The following is a 6,544-nucleotide window of genomic DNA, read 5'->3' as shown; positions in this document are numbered from 1 at the left end:
ACAGAAGTTACAAGATCATCATCTGTATGCCAAATTAGAAAAGTGTCAGTTCAGCACCCCTACGGTGGAGTTCTTGGGGTTTATCATTTCAGCGGAAGGTATCCAAATGGACCCCAGGAAGATACAGTCTATTGTCACCTGGCCCATACCGTCTACCGTCAAACACATCCAGGTCCTTTTGGGATTTGCCAATTTTTATCGGCGTTTTATATCTCATTTTTCTGATATCGTGGCTCCCATGGCCCGGTTGTTGAGGAAGGGGGTTCCCTTTGTTTGGTCTGCGGAGGCTCAGGCCGCCTTTCACCTGTTGCTAGAGAAGTTTACATCAGCACCTGTATTGGTGCATCCCGATCCTGCCTTGCCATTTTTTGTGGAAATGGATGCCTCTTTGTGCGCCGTGGGTGGGGTGTTGTCCCAAAGGGATGCTGAGACTGGTCATATGCACCCCATTGCCTTTTTTTCTAAGACCCTGTTACCAGCAGAGCGCAACTACACGGTAGCCGAGAGGGAGTTGTTGGCGGTGAAATTATCTTTCGAGGAATGGCGGCATTATTTATGGGGTGCTCGGCATACCATCACGATCTATACTGACCATAAAAATCTGGAGTTCTTCCGGTCTGCCCGTGCGTTAACACCTCGCCAAATGCGGTGGGTCTTATTTTTTAATGAGTATGACTTTGTCATAACTTATCGACCCGCTGCACAGCAAAAGAAGTCCGATGCTCTTTCCCGGATACATGTTGTCATTAGGGAAGAGGGACAAGTGAAGGAAGATAGACCTATGATCAGTGGTGAGAGGATTGTAGGGGTTACATGTACTGAGGACTTCCCTTCTGTAGTGAAAGATCAATTGCGTCAGTTGGATTTGGCCCCTTGGTTAGCATTGCCCCAGATGTTGGTTCAGGATGGGTTATTGTACCATGAGGATCGACTGTTTGTTCCCCCTGTCCTGAGGGAGATGGTCTTGCAATGGTGTCATTCCTCTGCGCTGGTAGCACATCCCGGAATGCGAAAAACGAAGGAGATGTGCTTGCGATGGTTTTGGTGGGACACATTGGCTAAGGACATTCAGAGTTATGTGGCAGCTTGCCCTGTTTGTGCCACTAGTAAGCCTACCCATTGTAAACCATCTGGCCTGTTGCAGCCCTTAGAAGTTCCTCCTGCTCCCTGGCATACTGTTAGTATGGATTTTGTGACCGATCTTCCCTCTGTGTCAGGTTATACTGCCATCCTGGTGGTGGTGGACTTATTTACTAAAATGGCGCATTTCATCCCGCTCCTTAAGATCCCTACTGCTAGAGAAATGGCTTTGGTGTTTATGTCCTCAGTAGTCAGGATCCATGGGTTACCTTCTGCGATCATATCTGACAGGGGGGCGCAGTTTGTGTCCCATTTCTGGACTGAGCTTTGCTCTGTGCATAAGATGGAAATACGTTTAACATCGGCGTATCATCCGCAGTCTGACGGTCAGACTGAACGGACCAATCAAACCATGGAGCAGTATCTGAGGTGCCTTGTGTTATCTTTGTCCTGTGATTGGGTGGTTGCTCTTCCTATAGCAGAGTTTGCCTATAACAACAGTCTGCATTCCGCTTTAGATATGACTCCTTTTTACTGCTCAATGGGGTATCATCCTAGGGCGTTAGCTATCCAACCCACCGGGCATGTGCCAGCCATAGATGATACGTGGAGGAGGTTGAGCGACATCTGGGGTGTAGCACGGGAACAATTGCAGGAAGCAAAGGTTAACATGAAGGTTCAGGCTGACAAACATCGAGTCTCTGCACCATCTTATCAGGTGGGAGATAAGGTGTGGTTGGCCTCTCGCAATCTCAGGCTGCAGGGGTCCCGTAAGTTACAACCTAGGTTTGTGGGCCCGTTTTCTATTGTACAGGTGATTAACCCCGTGGCTATGAAGCTTGAGTTGCCTGATGACTATTAGGTCCATCCTGTGTTTCACACGTCTTTGTTGAAACCGTATGTTCCTTCTGCTCAGGTTATGCCACCTCCTCCTCCCGTGTTGGTTGATGGGGAAGCAGAGTTTGAGGTACAGGCCATTCTGGATTCCAGACGTAGGAGGGGTCATCTTTTCTATCTTGTTGTTTGGAAGGGCTATGCCCCTGAGGATCGGACATGGGAGCCGGCTGGAGGGGTAAATGCGCCTCGGTTGGTCCGTTTGTTCCATAGACAGCATCCCTCTAAGCCCCGCCCTTGGGGAGGATCATTAGAGGGGGTACTGTTAGGAAGTTGGTCCGGTCCGCTTTCTATGGCCATGCTTTGCCATCACATGACCTGCCTTGCCGGATTTAAGACCGGCCCTGCCCATGAACCAGTGCTTGGTATCTTGGCGTATTGGGTTCCAGGTTCTGGGTTCTTTGACTCCCGCTTTGTTGGGTTCACGGGCTCGTGTTCCCTTTCCAGTTTCCCCTTTTTTTGGTTCCTGTTTTCATTGTCCCTCTATTGGATCCCTGCCCCCTTTTCTTTGTCCTTTTTTTTTTTTGACCCTGTCCTTGGAGCTCGGTTTGGTGATTATTCATGGGTTAACGAGGGATTGCTGGGGCTCCAGCCCCCTCGGACACTTACCCGGAGAAGAAACGCGGCGCATTGGGACTTCCCAGGAGAAACGACAGGATCCTCTCGGAAGACGCTGCGTGATTGCCGAGTAGCGCGCTCGGCTTCCGCATCTGGTGTAACCAGTCCACATCGTTGTGGGCTGCTTGGTCGCTTTCCGACACGCTGCAGAAACAGAAGAGCGCGAATCCGTGTCGGACGCTGTGTTTTGTTTTGTTTGTGTCCTACTTGTCCCTGACCCCTATATTTAGCACAAAGACTGTCCCTAGGGGGGTTTTTATGCCCTTTGTATGGCTTTTTCCCCCTAAACCTGTTTTGTAATCCCTGGGAAAGGAGTGCTTTATTGGAATTCTCCTCTGGACAAAGAAGCAGCTTTTGGGGAAACATTTGTTTTTCCTGCTACCTGAACTTCCCGAGGCCAATCCTGTCTTGATAACAAGTAAGGAGGTTGTGTATTCTATATGGCAGAGTGTGGTCATGGATTAAGGAGGGAGGCTGTTTAGTGGGTATTGGGGACTCAACAAGTAATTGTGTATATTACTCCTTAGGTACAGAAGCGTGGAGGTGGTGGCAAGTGTTTTGGTCTGCTGTCCAGTTTGGGGAGAAGCTTTCCTGACGTCTCTTTCCCTTGTTTTGTTTTCCCACCCCCTATCCTGGGCTCAGGTGTTGTCTCATGGTTATATATCTTATGAGTGACATTTGAGTCAGGGTAGTGGATTGGGCCATACTACGTTCCTGCAGTGTTTGGGCCGGTGGAATCTGCAAGGTGCTACCGCCACATGGGCCTGTGAGCTGGGCCCTGCACCCCTAAAACTCCCCTCTGCTGTCCCCTGGGCCCCTGACAAGGGAGGGCCCCTGCCCAGGTCCCTGACACTGTGGGGACCGGGAATTACGCCAGCGCTGCGAGGTAGAAGCGCCCAGGAGGTGAGGAGTGGGACTGTCTACCCCCCTTGGGAAGCTCTGGCCCCTTTGAAGCACCATGGGGAGGATTGTGCCCCCAAAAGAACTGTTGCTGGCTGAGGTGCTGTGAGGCCCTGTGAAAAGCGCAGGGCCCTGGGACTGTTGTGGCCCCCTAGTGCTGTAAAGCCTGCCTGTCAAGCGCTATACTTGCGAAGCGCTGAGGAAGAGTTAATTTCCTGCCCCCTCTGCGTGGCCTGAGGAAGGAGCTGAGGTTGTGGACAGAGGGAGGAGCAGTGCGCTGTGAATAGCGCCATCCTGCTGAGGAAAATCGCGCTGGAGGAGCCTACCCTCGTTTTGGCGCGCTGTCCGCCATATAATTAATTAATTTAAAAGGGAGCCTACCCCTTATTGCCGCCGATATCACTGCCGCAGCCCGAGGAGTGTTGGCGCTGCCTTGCGCTCGTTGTAAAAAGGCGACATCACCGCCGCGGCCCGGCGCTGCCGAGGGAACCCCCACTGCTGTGGGCATCGTTGCGGCGGCCCCCGGTGCCAGGAGAGGGCCGCCTAAGTGAAGAGAGGGCCGCGCTAGGCCCTGAGGCCGTCCGGTCCCCATCACGTGACGGGGGCCAGGCCGCGTCATCGGCCCGCCCCCGCCAACGCCGCGCACGGATTGGCCTGCGTGGCCGTGACCCTTGAAGGCCACGCAGGGATTGGCTGTTGGCCGGGAAGGCCGGGAGAAGCCGAATCGAAGCCCCGGGTCCCCGTGAGGTAGGAGGGGGACCCGGGTGAAGCTCCGGTGCGGGCCCCCGTGGTCGAGAGGGAGCCCCGAAGCAAGAGCGACCGGAGCGGGTGCCCACCCCGCCGGTGAGTGCCCCCGCGCTGGAGGGAGGAGCCGACACGAAGCCCTGGGTCCCCGTGAGGGAGGGGGACCCGGGTGAGGTACCGTTGCGGGGCCCCCGTGGTCAAGGGGGAGCCCAAGTTGAAGCGACCGGAGCGGGAGGCCACCCCGCCGGTCTGTGCCCCTGAGTGAGGGGCCGGTGAGAAAGGCGGGGCCGGGGCACATTGTCGGTGCCAGCCCCGCCTCCCCCAACGAAGCCAGCCAGCAGAGCAGAGTGCCTGCGGGGTTCCCGTGAGGACGAGGGAGCCCCGATTGTGCCGCCCGGAGGCCGCATTGATTCCCCCCGGGCCCCTGTGAGCAGGAGGGGCCCGGGTGATGCTGAGAAAAGGGGGGGCCTCGAGGCACATTGCCGGTGCCTGCCCCCTCCCCTGGAAAGGAGCCCTGCGTCCTGTAGTGGAGAGCCCCGGGTCCCTAAGGAAGGAGAGGAGCCCGGCGGAGGGCCGAAGCCAGCTGGAGGCGTTTCGCGGGGCCCCCATAGTGAGGAGGGAGCCCCGGTTGTGCAGCAGAGGCCTGAGTGAGGCCTTGCGGGCCCCGAGTGGCCTGCGCAGAATTGAGGAGCTGAGCCCCACAGAGAGCATCAAGTGCAGCCGGTGAGTGGGGCCTGTCTCAAGTTGGTGGAGATGGGGCAACGGGGTACATTGCCGGTGCCCGCCCCCGGGGACCGTTTTGCCTTATCAGGTGCCCCGTCTGGCCGAGGGCACCTGCAACTTGGGCTCCAGAAGGATTGAACTGTCCTGACTTCCCTGCACGTAACTGCCCCACCAGATAACTCGGGATTGCCCTCATTGAATATTATTGGGGTGGAGAGTATCACCCCCCCCCTTGGAAGATATAAATCCCTGCTGTATGGGTTGCCCTGAGGTCCCCAGCTATTACGGAAACCTGGTGAGGGAAATGTTTAAGGGTACCCCCTGTTGTTAATGTTACAGAAGCCAACGCATATTAATGTTTCACGCCTGTTAGCTAATCCTACGCTGATTCCAGGCTGTTAGACAACTAAGGTTGTGGGCCCCTGCAGATGGTATTTACCTGCCTTAGTGAGCCTAATGTACGCACTGGTGAGGTGCGCATTGTGTTAGATGCCCAGGGTATTGCTCAGAAATAATGCGCCAGTGTTGATGTGCTTATGGTTAAATGCCTAATGTCACAGCGTAATGTGCATGCCTAAGGTTCAATTGCATACTAGGTGCCTTCTACCCTGATGAGATGGTCATCTCCCCGGCCTAAGGTGAAGAGACCGATATCTAATGTTGATGTGCCCTTTTATTATAGGTGTCCTGCCCCTGTGCTGGCCTGACGTGTCATTCCAGGCCCCTGGTGATATCCCATTGCTGATTTATTGCAGGTGTTCCTGTCTGTTGGGATTTACTGTGATGCCATGAAGTTTTCCTTTACAGGGGTCGGGCTGGAGTTATAGTGCACGGTGTGTACTTATGCTGATGGTGTATTTTGCAACTACAGCCTAGCACTAAGGATGAGAGCCTGAGTTGGCCCTGCCATATTGGCCCCAGGTTCAATGTTAATTTAGTCACATTTTTATATTTCAGATGGACTTACAGACTCAGCCCTTACTTCCCATGTAAATAATCCCCCTTGATACACTTGGCTCTGGTGCCAGTTGGCGCCGTGTTATGATACCACTGTTGATGCATTTTTGCCTTGCAGGTTGGAGATACTAAACTTCTTAATTTTCCAACTCAAACTGGTGTCCTGCCTCTTTTGTGGTGTGCCTGGTGTGTCGTCTGTGGGTACTGCGTGAGTGCTTCACATGTCCTTTGAAGTTTGGCCTGCCCGCTTGGTCCGTGCTACCCCCTTGGAGATCTGGTAACCCCATTTCTTACAGAGACGATGACGTCTAAGCCCATGCAATAGAAGAACTCAACGAACACTACCTTCCGGCAGTGTGTGTGTCGATAGACCGCTACAACTTTCAACAGCGGAAACAAGAAAATGGCGAGTCGATCGATGAGTATGTGGCAGCGTTAAAAAGGTTAGCGTCCACGTGTAAATATGGCGCCCTCCATGATGAGTTTATCAAGGACCAGATAGTGATGCACACAACGATTAAATCCGTGCAGGATTGCCTCGTTGAAAGAGGTGATTGCGATAGTGAAGAAGGCGGAATTAGCGTGGAAATGTGCGGATGCAGCGAAAAGAGAAACAGCAGCAAAGCCG

Source organism: Lissotriton helveticus, chromosome 6, assembly GCF_964261635.1.
Source record: "Lissotriton helveticus chromosome 6, aLisHel1.1, whole genome shotgun sequence".
Lineage (NCBI taxonomy): Eukaryota > Metazoa > Chordata > Amphibia > Caudata > Salamandridae > Lissotriton > Lissotriton helveticus.
The sequence above is the reverse complement of the archived record's forward strand: the minus strand, read 5'-3'. Positions refer to the sequence as shown.